Genomic DNA, 18,699 nt, shown 5'->3' on the forward strand with positions numbered 1-18,699 from the left:
ACAAGATACTGAGGCATCATTTCTGAAATATTACCTTGCTGAAATATGTATAAAACGGAATTGCAGCCAGTGGCAGCTCTAGCTGAAGAGGAAATCCATTGTTACTAAACTTCACTAAATACCTTACCCGCAGCAATCAGTAAAACTTCTGCTGGGGAAGAAGGGTCTCCTTTTATTTGTTTATGAGTAAAAGTTATGCTTTCTGATTAGAAAAGAAAAAAAGAGAACCCAGAAATTTATGTTATCATCTGAGAAGCATCTTTCTGTTTTCTGCCCCCCCTTTTTTTTCACATGTAGAACAGACAAAAGAGAGACTCTGGGGGTCCTGAATCTGTGGGAAATGATTCAGCAACAGGTCTTGAATGAGGAAAATCACAAATATTATTCTTTGACCCTTAAATACTCATGAACAGCAGTTACAAGATCCTTCAAGAATATCAGTGCTAAGCTGTTCTGAAGTCTTAACTCCAGAAACTTTCCTCTCTACCCCTATGCCATATGCCTCTCAAGTGATTGTCTGATTATTATTACCCAAGGTGGGGAGAGAAGAGTTGATTTTTAAAAATTGAGATTTTTAAAAAGATTCAGTTTATTTTTTTTAAATTTTATTTTTTCTGTAAAATTACAATTTGGGGTCTTCAAATAGCTGACTTTATTTTTCGTGTGACTTTGTATAACTACTAAAAACTTAAAAGCAAACAACGTGCAGAAACTGCATCATGATTCACTTTATTTTCATTAGAGACAGTTTCCTGTGGTAGGTAAGAAGTCGTAGTGTGGTAGGTTTATATTTTAATTCTTCAACTCATCTTCCTGTGTGATCTTGAGCAAGTTACATGACCTCTCTGTGCCTCAGTTTCCTCATCTGTAAAATAGACATTATAAGGACGCCTACTTCATAGGGAGTTGTGGATTCAATGAGTTGTTATTTCCAAATTGCTTAGAAGGGTGCCTGGAGCAGAGGAAGTGTTGTCTGAATGTTTGTAAAATATATAAATATTCCCATAGGAGTGGATAGTGTATGTGAACATCATCTATCATGTACTCTTTGTTAGTGTCCACAAAAATTAATCAGTCGATCTAAGAAAGAAATGGAAAATTTTATTTGAGTCATACTGAGGGTTATAACCCGGGAACAGCATCTCAGAAAGGTCTGAGAACTGTTCTGCCCTTTAGAAGTCAAGGCACAGTTATTTAAGTTTTTTGAGACAGAAGGCTGTACATTAAATGACAGTTTGCACAATCCAGAGCTAAGATCAAAAAAGGAATGTTATCTTTTAAGGAGTTGTCTTGTTGATGCTAGGAGAATAAGGCTAGAAGAATGCTTTTTATGGTTGAGCCAGTATTTCTGCTGTTGGGGGAGGTTTGGTGAATGCATAATGCAGATACACAATGCATAGTAGAGGGGAAAGAGGAGGCCAAAGGGCAGAGAAAATTTTTTATGTTTATATTTTTTGTTTTGCCATAAAATACAAATTTTATTTCACAGTAGAAAAATGGTTGACAACTGTAGCCTTATTTATTTGTTTTTAACTTTTTGAAGCATTGTCAAATATATTTTCTTCCTTGATCTTTACTACAATACTCTGAAGAAAAGGAACAATAGATAAAGGTATTAACATCTGAGTTACTTGCCCACAGATAATTAACAGCATGAAAAGAGGTAGAACTAGAGTCTTTTGACTTTCCAAAGGCATCTGCATTTTTAAGAAATTGGACTGCATGATTAGAAATCAATATGTGTTAAGTTTAAAAATATTTTATTGATAAAATGACAGGCTTTAGCCTGTTTATTTTTAAAATGCATACAAAGGTAGCTTGAAAAAATCACTGTGTCCAGCTTTATCTACAAAACACAAAGTCTGAGTTCTCATTATTAATTTTGATCTAGTAAGTAAGAATATTAATGTTTATAAAGAACAGACTTGTGGTTGCCAAGGGGGAAGTGGGTGGGGGAGGGATGAATTGGGAGTTTGGGGTTAGCAGATGCAAACTATTGTATATAGAATGGATAAACAACAAGGTACTACTGTATAGCACAGGGAACTATATTCAATATTCTGTGATAAACCATAATGGAAAAGAATTTTAAAAAGTATATATATGCATAACTGAATCACTTTGCTGTACAGCAGAAATTAACACAACATTGTAAATCAACTATATTTCAATAAAAAAGAATATTAATGTTTAATATAGTGAAATAGCCTTGTGCTATGACCAGAGCTGTTCAGCAGTTGCTAAGTTCTTTCGGTAAATATCAGGAGCTTCTGGTGATTCAGGATCTTTTAGGCCATATCTATCTCTCACCACCCTGTCTGAGGGGTATATTAGAATTAAAGTAAGTCTTAGGCCAAATTCTATGAAGCAAGGCATTACTTATTAGCAAAGAGATACCATAGAACCTATTCTTGAATCTTAATTAAACACCCTACTTCCTGTCATCAGACACTTGATCAATGAGATACTAGGTTTTATCCCCAGGCTCTGCCTTGGATAGGGGAAAAGAGTATAGAAGGCTTTTGGAAAAAGGACTTGTTATTTGTATAAAATTTACATGCAGGAAGAAACAAGGGAACATCTATCAGTCAGAAGTCAGACACTTCAATTCTTAGGACATTAGAAGTGACTCAGTATATATTTTGAAAATGGAAATATCAACAGTAAATTAGATCAAATGTGAATTTTTTAAAAATGAAATATACATTTGAAACAAGGGAGACATAATAAACAAAGTAAATACAGTTCTGAAAAGAAATTCAGATATCTATTGCAAAGAATTGGAGTGGGTCAAATTTTATTTTGGAAGAACAAAGAGCGATGTGATATTGAAGCGTTCATGAAGTTGCTTCCAGAGAGAAAAATCAAGAATTTTTAAAAATGAATTGAGATTTAAAATTTTAGAACATATATTAAACTTCTGTTGATTATGGAGGTTCTGATTCTGTCATCATTTTCTCTCTTTTCTGGGTATAAAAACCCACATAGTTATACCTACATAGTTTTTATTAACTCTGTTAACTCTGCCTTTCCAAGCACTATCATTGTTCACTGTGAGAGATACTTGGGGAAGGTGAAGTCTGAGAAATGGGTTAGAAGGAACGTCTTGTAGGGAGCAGCAAACTACAACTGTAAGTGAGGTAAAGAAGGAATGAATCCTATAGCCACTATTAGTGTAATGGCTTTTCAAATTCATAACACAGTCCTGAGGTTATTTGTCCTGTGTCTCCATGCAGTTCCTTCAGACTTCCTTGTTGTAGTGTGGTATTACTCAGGATACTCCAGAGAAACAGAGTCAATATAAAGAGACTTATTTTAAGGAATTGGCTCACACAGTTATGGAGGCTGCCAAGTCCCACAATCTGCCATGCATAAGCTGGAGACCCAGGAAAGCCAGTGGTGTGGTTCCAGTCTGACTCCAAAGCCCTGACAACCAGGAGGACCGATGGTGTAAGTTCTAGTCCAAATCTAAGACTTGAGAACCAGAGGGCCGATGGTGTAGATCCCAGTCTGAGGGCAGGAGAAGACTGATGTCTCTGCTCAAGCAATCAGACAGAAAATTCTCCCTTCCTCATCTTTTTGTTCTATTCAGGTCCTCAACCAATTGGATGATGCCTACCCACAATGAGGAGGAGCATCTGCTTAACTCAGTTCACCATTTCAAATGTTAATCTCTTCTGGAAGTACCACCCCCCTTCCCCAGCCACACACACATCCAGAAGTAATGTTTTAACCAGGTATCTGGGTACCTGTGACCCAGTCAAGCTGATGCATAAAATTAACCATCACTGTATACTGTGGTACACCAACCAGGTAGGCTTTTTAGGAATATGCTGAGTCCCACTTATGGTTTTCATGTCAATTATCCTCTATCTTCAAGAGGGTGGTGATCCTGTAGCCCGTTCTCCTGCATTCCAGTTCTTCCTATTGCCTGATTCTTCTATGTCACCATAGAACTCTGCAGCTCCCACTCATGTCAGTCTCCTCACTCTGGTATCCTGAGAAATGTCAAGTCTTGGGACCTGGTGAAATTGTGTATTCTTTTACATGTTTCAGATCATATAATTCTTAAAAATATTTAACATTATTTTAGTTGAATGTGTACATTTTATGTGGCTTTATCTGTCCCCAGGTCATACCTTATGGAGTCTTTCTATTGATATTTTCCATAATCAGAAAATGCCTTTTACCTATGTTTTTACATTTATTTGCTTCATTATAATTATAATGTATAATGAATCATTATAATTAATAATGATTAATTATTTATTAATCATTTGATATAATAAATGATTCAGTAAGACCATCTTGATTGAGTACAAAACGATAGAAATATTTTTTTTGGTTCTTCTCTCTCAGGTTATTTTACATTAGCCTTTTCCCCACTCATGTATCATTATGGATTTATGGCTCTTCAGATTTAAAGTATGAGTCAACTTCAGCCAGTTTTCTCCTTTTGATGCCCAGATGATTACAACTTTGGCCAATGGGAGCTCCGTTATGATTGGCCCTGGTGTAATTTTGACATGACCTCATAAGCTTCCTTACTTTTTGGCCTATAAGGTGATCTTCATTTGCATTGTAACTTCCTGCCACAGACACAACATCAGGCATTTTTCTAAGAAGCCCAGGAAAAGCAGTATTGGTGACCACAGAACCTGGTGCTAGGGCCCATTTCAGAAGTGACACTGCAGTTAGGAAAGTTTTTTTGGGGGAAGGCTTGTTTTTTAAATTTTGTGAAGAAATGAAGTAATCTTCCCTCGTGGGCATATTTTCCATGCCCAATCCCATTTTCCAAATTTCCAATCCCATTCTATCAGTAGAGTATTCCTACTTTAATTCTTGATTTTAAAATAGTTCTTCCTTTCTTTTATACTATACGATATATCGTATGCTTTGTATGTCTTATAGGATTCTAGATTCCTAACACAATCAACATAATTAATTACTTACTATACTAACAATACCATAGCTTCAAGGTAAAAATACAACATTAATACACACAGTGAAACTGCTAGAATAAAGTCCAAACATTTCTATGTATTTCCTTTTGTTTTTAAACTGCATTACTCTAAGGGTTTGCAGTTAAAGTGCTTTGTTCTAGAAATTATACAGCTTTTGTGTAGCTACATAATTATTATGTGATGGATAGTTTAGTTCAACTCTTTCCATTAGCTTTCATTTTGAGGGCCTTGTCATATTCTAGGCTGATTTTCTAAATTCTCAAAACAGGAGGCTTTTAGCTGCTAGTCTTTTCTTGGTGGCTATTGTGAACTAGGAGAGAGAAAGATCTGCTCTACTTGAGATAAAATGCGAATAGCTCAGTTTTCAAAATTCTGTACATTGTCTATAACATCATCATCCCTGATAAAAACTTAAAAGTAAATCAGATATTAAAATATTACTCAGTATTATTGAATTTCTAGAATATCAGAATCTATATATTTTATGTATTTAGTTATATATATTTTAAACTCTGCTAAATCATCTCCTGATCTTATTTTGCTTCCTTTTCTGAGCTACAAATCCCTATTTTATTTTACAATATATAACATCCCGTTAAGGACTGAGCATCTCATGACTTACGTTGTTATACCAAATTTATGGTATCCAAATCCAAATCTCCCAACTAGGATCATATTGACCCAATACTGTGAAAGTCTTCCATTTTGCTCCAGGGATATCAAGGCAACACCTCATATGTTACAACTCATGTGATTATCAAAGAACAAAACATGGATATATAGGCTTCTCAGGCTTTGTCTGGAATAAAATGTCAAAAATACTTACTACACATATATTATTGGTATCCTTAGTTTAATAATGATTCTAATAAACACAGCCATTTTTTCAGAAGCCTTTGGATAAACACAGATAGATATTATGTTAGGATTTATGAATTCAGACTTCTAAAACTCAACTAAGAATGTTAAAATCTATCAAGAGTATATCCAAATAAAATGAAATAGATTTAAAAATAATTGGAAAATGTGGAAGATTTTATACTCAAGAAATTCAAGTGGAAACTTTTCCATGGATTCATATAATTTTCAGATTCTCTCGGGGTCTTGTTAGAATGGTACTTGTAAAGAATACCCAGGTTTATAATTATAACGCATTTCAATTGCACTTTGTTCCAAATGAAAGAAATGTCATATTTTACATAAAATGTTAGCTCTTCAGATTTAGTGCAGAAATTCAAATTCTTGAATGGAAACAAATATGCTATGCCTGAGATTTCCAATTTCATATCTCATAGTAAATGCTCTTGTAACTAGAGTACAATATAAAATTATATTCCTTACGATTCATGTACACCAATAGAAATTTCATTTTTATTATTCAATGTTTTTAAAACTTATGGTTTGAGATTTAAAGATGTCAAAGTATAATAGGTAGATAGTTAAAAACATAATTCTCATAAAAATATAGAATGAGTCAAAGATATATTGAACTCATTAAAGAGGAAACCAGCAGGGTGGCAAAGCTGGATCAAAGGAGTATTCAAAAAAAGAATGCTGAAATAAGAACACTAAATTAGGTGCAAAACAAGACAATAAAGCTTTAATCTTTGGGGTTGTATTTTCTATAGGGCAGTCATTATTTACATCTCTACCAGATCAAAATCATTTGCAACTTATATATATTCTGCAAGTTAATAGCTAACTTTACACCGTCTGAACTTTAATCAACAGTAAATAGTAAGTCAAACAAAGGAATACTCCCCTAGTCCACTGACTCTTATTAGACAATGTTCCAGGATGACAATGAAAGGACACACACTCATACTTTTGCCTATTTCCATATATTAGATATATTTTTCCCAACAGGGATGTTTAAAACAGCAACAACAACAACAAAACCTCCACAAAATTGCAATGAATGTTTTGGAAAGAAAAGTGAGATAAAATATGAATATTTTATTAAAGAAAAGGATGTTATGAGGTCACCTCTTCCCCAGTTTTCTAGAACTGAAGTCTGGCATATGGGAGGATCTTAGTTCCTCAACCAAGCATGGAACCCATGCCCCCTGCAGTGGAAGCATGGAGTCTTAACCACTGAACCTCCAGGGAAGTCATCCTCCCTCTCTTTTTATTCACTTTCAAAGGTTGGCCTCAGGCTCAAGCCTAGTATCAGTTACTTGGCTTGTTGCTGGTCTTTATGAGACCACAGATAGCTTTTTCTTTTTGAGTGTTAGACTCTTCTTGTAAATAAATAAAAATTATTTAAGACTATTTTAAAATTTTCGTACACAAACTTTCAGTGTCATCCTGTCTTTCTGGTTAAAAAAATCAACTGTCATATTCAGTCAAAATATTCTGCTTTACATTCAATACATTCTATACTTTTTTAAAATAGACATTTTATATGGTAAATATATTTGGAGTGCTCCTTTTCAAACAGACAATTTTTAAGATTCTTAAAGAATTCTCAACATCATTTGTAATTCAACAAGTTTATGTTTGTAATTATCCAAACAGGTTTTTAGTTTTTTTTTTTTTAGGATAACATTTTTTTAGGATAATATTTTTTAGGATAATATTTCTCATCTATGGAAGAGAGATTACATTACAACCTAAAACAGAATTGCTTACAATTATACCTGTTTGAATTTCAACATCTACTCACTGCTTCCTGCTAGACTAATAATTTTTCTATTCCACTGTTCTTTGTAATTTATGCTTACTTGAGAGAGGTTATTTTGATCTACTTCCTACCATTTAAAAGTAAAGGAATGGACAGCAGAGGAAGGCTTTTTCTGGGGATTAGTTTTTGTTCCATTTACTCTAAGTGGAATGGCCACCACTGGCCATTATTTCTGAGGCGTGACCTCCTCAGGGTTTAGGAATTTCAATAATAATGCTTTGAATATTTACTCTTACACCGAAGTAATTGTTCAGAAACTTTCCTACCATCCTTGAGGAAGGAAATCTGGAAGATGGTAGGGGCTCACTGTATGGGTGGTTATAAGCTTAGGAGCAAAGTATGAAGGTTATTGAGGTTACTGGACACTGCTTTTGTTAACATGAGTTCGTGTGCCCAACTCACAGTGAGGCCAAACAAACACCAGAGTTTGGAGCAGAGAAAGGTTTATTGTAAGGCCATGCAAGGAGACGAGGTGGCTCATGCCCTAAAAAGCCCTGAGCTCGCTGAAGAGTTTCGACAAAGCACTTTTAAAAGTCAGGAGAGGGTGGGGGGCTCACAGGGTATGTGATCAGCTTGTGCACAGTTCTCTGATTGGCTGATGGTGAGGCAGCAGGGTGGTGTCACAGGGGTTAACATTATCAGTCCTTAGGCTCTAGGAGGCTTGGGGCTACGTGCTCATGGTTGTCAAGTAGTTAACATTGTCCATTTGTTGGAGAGGGGGGTTTTTTTGCATCTGCAAAACTCAGGAAATGTGCAACCAAGTACTATTATCTAGGTACTTCAGAGAGGAGCCACAGCAGAGGATCTGGGGGAAGGCCTGTCCCGGGAAGGCCCCCATGGGGTCCTGCTCAGTTACACTTTATCTGTGCCAGGAGTTTCACAGGGATCCAATCAAAATCTGGTGGAGGGACCTGAGCCTGTACCCCCTCTAAGGTAGGAGGATTAGAACATTTGCTCCTGGGGCTTTATAACAGATACATTTATAAGGTTTGTCCCCAAATTCTATCTCTGTACTTAGTAAGACAACTTACTAACTTAGTAGGACAACCTCTCCCGGGCATCTGAGAAGGAATCAATTAAAATATGGCTTTTTTTTTTTTTTTTTTGCATGCTTCTTCTTCCTGTAGATACCAGATTCCATCTGGCCAGGATGGAGTTTTTCTATTAGAAAAACATTTTCTATTTTTTCTGAGATGATTCAGGTCATGATGATCCTAGAAGTCATCAAGGGAATACCTTGGGTCATCGCTGGTACACCAAATTATGCAGAATGGAGTCCATTTAGTTGAAAATAACTGAGCAGGGTGGGGCTTTACTTCCCTGACTCTTGGACAAAGAGCATCCATAAAAAGTGGATCTTGCCTAAGGATGAAAATAGGCTACCTAGAAAAAGTGATTTATGGAACCTTTATAGAAAATATGTTACATGGTAGGGAGGGATGACAGGATAGACAGAACAAGCAAACACAGAAGTCGGGCTCAGTGTACTTGGAATAATGAGAGCCTTTTGAAGTGAAAACTGCTCAGGGAATGTTTTCTGGAGAATTTCATGAGACTTTTTCCTGTAGCCCATCTACTCTTTTTCAGGGTCTGTTCTGTTTCATGTCAGGCCAAAACTACACCAAAGTATGGTGGGAAAAGACCAGCATAACATTTGTCCCTTTGGAGGATGAAATGATGGGTCAGTCATTTCAGCTGGAGTCCAAGTACTAACACACAGTAGTTTTTTTTGTCGTTCTTTTTTTTTTTTTAATTGGGGTATAGTTGCTTTACAATGTTGTGTTAGTTTCTGCTGTACAAAGAAGTGAATCAGCTATGTATACATATATCCCCTCCCTCTTGGACATCCCTCTCACCGCACCCCCCATCCCACTGAGCTAGGTCACCGCAGAGCACAGAGCTGAGCTCCCTGCGCTATACCACAGGTTCCCACTAGGTATCTATTTTACACTTGGTAGTGTATATATGTCAATCCCAATCTCCCAATTCATCCCGCCACCCCCACCCTCAGCACATACTGTATATTAACCCATATATTGTGGAATCTAGAAAAATGGTACAGACGAACCGATTTGCAGGCAGGAATAGAGACGCAGACATAGAGGAAGGATGTATGCACACAATAGTTTTTGAACACACAAATTTAAAAGCAATTAAAGTATTTATTTTGCAAGTTTAGGAGATAGCAGTAAAAAAAAGGTCAAATACACATTTGAAAAGAAATTCAAATAAACATTTTAAGAAGAAGGGGCAACAGAGTAAACAAACATTTGAAATAAAAGGGAGCCAATTGGGAGTCAATTCAGAAGAACAAAGGAGAGCGTCCTGTCATGTAATATATTCAAGGCAGTGTATACCTTAAGGACATCTTTGTTATTGGAATTTCTACCTTTTAGAACAGGGGTCCCCAACCCCTGGGCCGCAGACTGCTACCGGTCCGCAGCCTGTTAGGACCCGGGCCGCACAGCAGGAGGTGAGCGGCGGGGCGAGCGAGTGCCGCTCCCCATCGCTCACATTACCGCCTGCACCATCCCCCCCCTCCTCCCCGCCCCGGTCCGTGAAAGAATTGTCTTCCACAAAACCGGTCCCTGGTGCCAAAAAGTAGGGGACAGGTGTTTTAAAATATAGGACATAATACACTTCCATGGGCTAGGAGGGCTTCTTTCATTACCATCACTGATTGGCAGTGAGACCTTCGGTGAGTTATGTAACCTCTCTGTGCCTCTGCTTCTTCATCTGTGCTACATAGCTCTGCGTATCTTAAGGGGGTTCAGAGAGACTGCATGAGTTTCTGTGTGTATGAAGCTTAGAACAATGCCCGACTCACAGTACGTGATTAATAAATCTTAGTTCTTCCTACTTTGAAGATGCACTCTGACATGGACGCAAACCACGTTCCACCGTTTTAGTGGCCCAACATTAACTCTGGAGTGGTCAGGCCACAGGTCACCTGGGAAGTGGGGAGAACCCAGAACCCCATGTGTTGCGGGAAGGGAGACCCCTTCCAGGGTCTGAGAGTGGGCTCTTGTCTAACACTCGGAAATGAATTGTCCGAGGGGACACACGTGCTGACAAAGCAAGAGACTTTATCGGGAAGGGGCATCTGGGCGGAGAGCAGCAGGGTGAGGGAACCCAGGAGAACTGCTCTACCACGTGGCTTACAGTCTCACATTTTATGGTAATGGGGTTAGTTTCCAGGTTGTCTCTGGCCAATCATTCTGACTCATGGTCCTTTCTGGTGGTGTGCATTGCTCAGCTAAGATGAATTCCAGCGAGAAGGATTCTGGGAAGTTGGTAGGACATATGGACTGGAATCTCCCCTCTCCTTTTGACCTTTCCTGAATTCTTTCAGTTGGTGGTAGCTTGTCAGTTCCGTGTTCCTTACCAGGACCTCCTGTTGTAAGATAACTCATGCAAGTGGTCACTATCATGCCTGGCCAGGGCGGGTGGTTTTTGTCAGTGGTTCCCCTAACAAACAGAGCAGTAGGTTTAGAGTGTGGGGCTTGCTGGCTTTTTGTGCTCACTTCATTCAAGGGTGGTAGAGTCTGTATAATCATTTTAGTCCAGGTAAACACCATGGAACACAATTTATTTCACGCATGAAAATTATTTTCTAAATACCCTCTATATTAATTAACAAATATCCTAGCGCATATTTCAATAAAGGCATTTGAAGGGCTTACTAGACACCTCTGTCCTGTAGATTTCTGACTGGGGTCTTCCAACCACTAATGAGCTACCTGGGAATATAAAGTTAATTTACACACGTGTATCATACTATTTATACTTAAAAATTACCACACAGATAACTTGACCTCTCAGTAAGTATGGAATAAAGTTTAAGACACAAATCAGTTCTGACCGCCAGATTACCTATTAGATTCCTCTGTCACCCTAGACTATACTGGAATGTTTATAAAGCAGGGCCCACATTTAATATTTTTACCATTTCTTTCCTTACCAATACAGCTGCATTGATTTAACTGAGGCATTAGGGTGGTATTCATAAAGTAAAATGTTATTACAGAAGATAGTTTATGTGATAGGAAATAAATCATGCGAGCCCTATGAAGAATTTTAAGTCTCATTATATCAAAGTTACAGTTTTTCAAATTTGTGCAGAGGATTCTCTTAAAGGAAATGATTAAGGAGATATTGGAGAAAATTGTGGTGTGATGCATATAGAAGTATTCTTTTTTTGAGAAAAGAGACTTTGAGACTCGAGATGGAAGCTTTGAAAATATAGAAGCATAAATTCACAAAATATTCCTTCCTCATTTAAAGTGAATATGCCTGGGCTTCCCTGGTGGCACAGTGGTTGAGAATCTGCCTGCCAATGCAGGGGACATGGGTTCGAGCCCTGGTCTGGGAAGATCCCACATGCCGCGGAGCAACTAGGTCCGTGAGCCACAATTACTGAGCCTGTGCATCTGGAGCCTGTGCTCCGCAACAAGAGAGGCCGCGATAATGAGAGGCCCACGCACCGCGATGAAGAGTGGCCCCCGCTTGCCGCAACTAGAGAAAGCCCTCGCACAGAAACAAAGACCCAACACAGCCATAAATAAAAATAAATAAATAAATAAATAAAGTGAATATGCCTTCACTTTATGAAGGGGAAACATGGATGAAAATTTTTGAAGAGACTGAAGTGAAAAACTAATGATACAAAAAATAGAGACTCATAAATCTCAAAAAAGTTTAATGTAATTTTTATTTTAAAACAGTTTTATCTTTACAGAAAAAATTGTGAAATAGTTCAGAGAGTTCCAATATGTCCAACATGCAAGTTTCCCCTATTACGAACATCTTACACTAATATGATACATTTATTAAGATTAATGAACCAATTTTGATAGACTACTATTAATGAAAGTCTGTTCTTCATTCAGATTTCCTCAGGTTTTTGTTTTTTGTTTTTTTGTTTTGGTTTTTTTTTCTTTTTTTTTGCACCACATAGCATGCAGGATCTTAGTTCCCCGACCAGGGATCAAACCCACACCCCCTGCAGTGGAGGCACGGAGTCTTAACCAGTGGACTGCCAGGGAAGTCCCCAGATTTCCTTAGTTTTTAACCTGATGTCCTTTTTTGTTCCAGGATATCATATTTAGTTGTCATGTCTTCTTTAGGCTCCTCTGGGCTGTGACAGTTTCTCAGACTTTCCTTCTTTTTGATGATCTCAACAATTTTGAGTAGTACAACTCCAGGATTTTGTAGAATGTCTCTCAATTTGGATTTCTCTGAAATTTTTCTCATGATTAGACTGGGGCGATGGGTTTTTGGGAGGAAGACCACAGAGGTAAAGTGACATTCATCACATCATATTAAGGGTATATAGTGTCAACCTGAATGAATGATCACTGTTGATACTGACCTTGATTACCTGGCTGAGGTAGTGTTTGTCAGGTGTCTTCACTGTAAAGTTATTTTTTCCTCCCTTTCCATACTGTACTCTTTGGAAAAACGTTATTATGTACAGACTACATTTAAGGAATACGGAGAGAACCTTAAACTTTAGAAGCTATAAAAGTAATGCAAAAAACCAGGAAAACACACACACAGAAAGAAGTGCCTATGCACATTGTTCAGCAGCTTAATTTTTTTCACCTGTGAATAAACTATGAAAATATTTTCATGCCAAAAAATGTTTCTCCAACATGATGGCAACAGCTGCAGTTATTCTATGGTGCTAATATCCCATCCTCCATTCAGCTGTCCATTGTTGGCCATGTGAATACAGACTCTGGGAACAGTAAAGCCCAAGGACACGGGTGTGCAGTCCTCACAACCAAGGGCTTAGTGCGGAACAACTTGGGAGAAGGCTGTTTGTTGTCATAATTTTTTTGAGTCTCCATCGTGCTATGATACAGAGAAGCTCACCTTTTTCCTAATCCTATCCTCTACTCTTATAGCAAAACAAAAAACGAGACAACAAGGTAATACGTAGAATTTATTTAATACATTTTAAGATATTTTATACATGCAGAGTAGATATAGGCTGATCTCCAGTATTGCCAGAAAAATCATTTGAAACTTGGAAATAGGTAAAAGAGATTACTGGGTATTCTTTCAGTGTAGTGCTGGGCTTCTTTTAACTTGGCTATTTATAATTCTGTGGGACAAAGGTTAACTTGTAAATTTATGTCAGGTAATATGCAAATAATTTCTGTCCAGTGGAATAGATAACCTCCGTTTTGGTCAATTAACCAGTTTTAAATCTAGCCCAGTAATCTTATCCTAATATTTTCTTCTTAAATTGCCGACGTATACCTTTTCAAATGTTCCTTGAACCAGTTCTCTCATTCAATAATGAGTTAAATAAAATCTTTAGCATGTGTTTATGTTTGCTTGAGAGACACAATTTGCTTTTTTGAAATTATATTTTAACAATGTTATATAATGAAGTTTGTTTGTACACACATTTCAACACTACTTTAAGACCCTGAAAGGTGCTTTGATTATGATGTTTTAGCAGAATACTATTTGCTTTTCATGCAATTTTCTATATAATCTAGCATTAGCACAATATTATGTGACACGTTCTAGTTTAATGAATACTTATGCATTGAAAAAAAGTTAGCCTAATTATATACTTAATCAGAATTTTTCATTTTCTGCATACTTGTGGAAATATGAGTTTAGTACAGTTAGAAAGTGCAGATGAAATAAATGCCAAATACTAGAAATATTAGGTAAAATTTGACAACATTGTTGGATCTGATTTTTATAGTGGGGTTTGGCTTTACTCAGGTGTTAACAAACTATGTTCTGTTGGTCAAATTGAGTCTGTTACTTGTTTTAGTTAATAAAGTTTTATTGGCTCACTGCCATGTTCATTCTTCAATGTATTGTCTATGGCTGCTTTTATGCTGTAGCTGCAGAGTTGGGTAATTGTAACAGAGACCAAGTGGCCTGCAAAGCCTAAAATATTTATTGTATGACTTCTTACAGAATAAGTTTGTCAACTCTTGGCTTTACCTGTTCTAGGATAGGACTTACCATCATACGTGGGTAATGTTTTACTTTACTAACAGAGAACGTTGAACAGCAAAACATATATGATAGCAAGAGCTACTTTTCTGTTTTGCAATGGAAATACTTAAAAAACAAAAATCTAATCTACCTCTAATATTTTATTGATCAACATACATATTTATTACATTTATTTTTTTTAATTTTATTTTTTAATTTATTTTATACAGCAGGTTCTTATTATCTATTTTATACATATTAGTGTATATATATCAATCCCTGTCTCGCAGTTCATCCCACCCCCACCTTCCCCCCCTTGGTGTCCATACGTTTTTTTCCCTACATCTGTGTCTCTACTTCTGCCTTGCAAACTGGTTCATCTGTACTGTTTTTCTAGATTCCACATATATGCGTTAATATACGACATTTGTTTTTCTCTTTCTGACTTACTTCACTCTGTATGACAGTCTCTAGGTCCATCCACATCTCTACATATGACCCAATTTCGTTCCTTTTTATGGCTGAGTAATATTCCATTGTATATATGTACCACATCTTCTTTATCCATTCCTCTGTCAATGGGCATTTAGGTTGCTAAAATGACCTGGCTATTGTAAATAGTGCTGCAATGAACATTGGGGTGCATGTGTCTTTTTGAATTATGGTTTTCTCTGGGTATATGCCCAGTAGTGGGATTGCTGGGTCATATGGTAATTCTATTTTTAGTTTCTTAAGGAACCTCCATACTGTTCTCCATACTGGCTGTATCAATTTACATTCCCACCAACAGTGCAAGAGCGTTCCCTTTTCTCCACACTCTCTCCAACATTTGTTGTTTGTAGATTTTCTGATGATGCCCATTCTAACTGGTGTCAGGTGATACCTCATTGTAGTTTTGATTTGCATTTCTCTAATAATTAGTGATGTTGAGCAGCTTTTCATGTGCCTCTTGGCCATCTGTATGCCTTCTTTGGAGAAATGTCTATTTAGGTCTTCTGCCCATTTTTGGATTGGGGTGTTTGTTTCTTTAATATTGAGCTGCATGAGCTGTTTATATATTTTGGAGATTAATGCTTTGTCCGTTGATTCATTTGCAAATATTTTCTCCCATTCTGAGGGTTGTCTTTTCGTCTTGTTTATGGTTTCCTTTGCTGTGCAAAAGCTTTGAAGTTTCGTTAGGTCCCATTTGTTTATTTTTGTTTTTATTTCCATTACTCTAGGAGGTGGATCAAAAAAGATCTTGCTGTGATTTATGTCAAAGAGTGTTCTTCCTATGTTTTCCTCTAAGAGTTTTGTAGCATCCTGTCTGACATTTAGGTCGCTAATCCATTTTGAGTTTATTTTTGTGTATGGTGTTAGGGAGTGCTCTAATTTCATTCTTTTACATGTAGCTGTCCAGTTTTCCCAGCACCACTTATTGAAGAGACTGTCTTTTCTCCATTGTATATCCTTACCTCTTTTGTCATAGATTAGTTGACCATAGGTGTGTGGGTTTGTCTCTGGGCTTTCTATCCTGTTCCATTGATCTATATTTCTGTTTTTGTGCCAGTACCATATTATCTTGCTTACTGTAGCTTTGTAGTATAGTGTGATTCCCCCAGCTCCGTTTTTTCCCCTCAAGATTGCTTTGGCTATTTGGGATCTTTTGTGTCTCCATACAAATTTTAAGAATTTTTGTTCTAGTTTTGTAAACAGTGCCATTGGTAATTTGATAGGGATTGCATTGAATCTGTAAGTTGCTTTGGGTAGTGTAGTCATTTTCACAATATTGTTTCGTCCAATCCAAGAACATGGTATATCTCTCCATCTGCTTATGTCATCTTTGATTTCTTTCATCAGTGTCTTATAGTTTTCTGCATACAGGTCTTTTACCTCCTTAGGTAGGTTTATTCCTAGGTATTTTATTCTTTTTGTTGCAATGGTGAATGGGATTATTTCCTTAATTTCTCTTTCTGATCTTTTGTTGTTAGTATATAGGAATGCAAGAGATTTCTGTGCATTAATTTTGTATCCTGTAACTTTACCAAATTCATTGATTAGCTCTAGTAGTTTTCTGGTGGCATCATTAGGATTCTCTATGTATAGTGTCATGTCATCTGCAAACAGTAACAGTTTTACTTCTGCTTTTCCGATTTGTATTCCTTTTATTTCTTTTTCTTCTCTGATTGCCGTGGCTAGAACTTCCAAAACAATGTTGAATAACAGTGGTGAGAGTGGACATCCTTGTCTTATTCCTGATCTTAGAGGAAGTGCTTTCAGTTTTTCACCATTGAGAATGATGTTGGCCGTGGGTTTGTTGTATATGGCCTTTATTATGTTGAGGTAGGTTCTCTCTATGCCCACTTTCTGGAGAGTTTTTATCATAAATGGGTGTTGAATTTTGTCAAAAGCCTTTTCTACATCTATGACGATGATCATATGGTTTTTATTCTTCAGTTTGTTCATATGGGGTATCACATTTTATTGATTTGCGTATATTGAAGAATCCTTGCATCCTGGGATAAATCCCACTTGATCATGGTGTATGATCCTTTTAATGTGTTGTTAGATTCTGTTTGCTAGTGTTTTGTTGAGGGTTTTTGCATCTATATTCATTAGTGATACTGGTGTGTAATTTTCTTTTTTTGTAGTATCTTTGTCTGGTCTTGGTATCAGGGTGACAGTGGCCTCGTAGAATGAGTTTGGGAGTGTTCCTTCCTCTGCAGTTTTTTTGGAAGAGTTTGAGAAGGATGGCTGTTAGCTGTTCTCTAAATGTTTGATAGAATTCACCTGTGGAGCCATCTGGTCCTGGACTTCTGTGTGTTGGAAGATTTTTAATCACAGTTTCAATTTCATTACTTGTGATTGGTCTGTTCATATTTTCTATTTCTTCCTGGTTCAATCTTGGATGGTTATACCTTTCTAAGAATTTGTCCATTTCTTCTAGGTTGCCCGTTTTATTGGCATAGAGTTGCTTGTAGTAGTCTCTTAGGATGCTTTGTATTTTTGTGGTGTCCGTTGTAACTTCTTTTTCTTTCCTAATTTTATTGTTTTGAGTCCTCTCCCTCTTTTTCTTGATGAGTCTTGCTAAAGTTTTATCAATTTTGTTTATCATCTCAAAGAACCAGCTTTTAGTTTTATTGATCTTTGCTATTGTTTTCTTTGTTTCTATTTCATTTATTTCTGCTCTGATCTTTATGATTTCTTCCTTTCTACTAACTTTGGGTTTTGTTTGTTCTCCTTTCTCTAGTTCCTTTAGGTGTAAGGTTAGATTGTTTATTTGAGATTTTTCTTGTTTCTTGAGGTAGGCTTGTATAGCTGTAAACTTCCCTCTTCGAACAGCTTTTGCTGCATCCCATAGGTTTTGGATCATCATGTTTTCAATGTCATTTGTCTCTAGGTAATTTTTGATTTCCTCTTTGATTTCTTCAGTGATCTCTTGGTTATTTAGTAACGTATTGTTTAGTCTCCATGTGTTTGTGTTTTTTACTTTTTTTCCCCTGTAATTTATTTCTAATCTCATAGTGTTGTGGTCAGAAAAGATGCTTGATATGATTTCAATTTTCTTAAATTAACAGGGTTTGATTTGTGACCCAAGATGTGATCTATCCTGGAGAATGTTCCATGTGCACTTGAGAAGAAAGTGTAATCTGCTGTTTTTGGATGGAATGTCCTATAAATATCAATTAAATCTATCTGGTCTATTGTGTCATTTAAAGCTTTTGTTTCCTTATTAATTTTCTGTCTGGATGATCAGTCTATTGGTGTAAGTGAGGTGTTAAAGTCCCCCACTATTATTGTGTTACTGTCGATTTCCTCTTTTATATCTGTTAACATTTGCCTTATGTATTGAGGTGCTCCTGTCTTAGGTGCATATATATTTATAATTGTTTTATCTTCTTCTTGGATTGATCCCTTTATCATTATGTAGTGTCCTTCCTTGTCTCTTATAACTTTCTTTATTTTAAAGTCTATTTTATCTGATATGAGTATTGCTACTCCTGCTTTCCTTTGATTTCCATTGCATGGAATATCTTTTTCCATCCCCTCACTTTCAGTCTGTGTGTGTCCCTAGATCTGAAGTGGGTCTCTTGTAGATAGCAT

The 18,699-nt window shown here is 36.7% G+C and overlaps 1 long non-coding RNA gene across 1 annotated transcript; it reads right to left on the bottom strand.

Moving 5' to 3' along the window:
* Positions 1–9,382: 9,382 nt before the first annotated feature.
* Positions 9,383–12,329, bottom strand: LOC309660555. Its single transcript, XR_014263460.1, has 2 exons — positions 12,246–12,329; positions 9,383–11,940 (listed from the first exon to the last, which is right to left on the bottom strand). It is a non-coding gene; the product is annotated as an uncharacterized lncRNA (long non-coding RNA).
* Between the last annotated feature and the right edge of the window lie 6,370 nt (positions 12,330–18,699).

Source organism: Balaenoptera physalus (genome assembly GCF_965194825.1).
Source record: "Balaenoptera physalus genome assembly, chromosome: 4".
Classification (NCBI taxonomy): domain Eukaryota; kingdom Metazoa; phylum Chordata; class Mammalia; order Artiodactyla; family Balaenopteridae; genus Balaenoptera; species Balaenoptera physalus.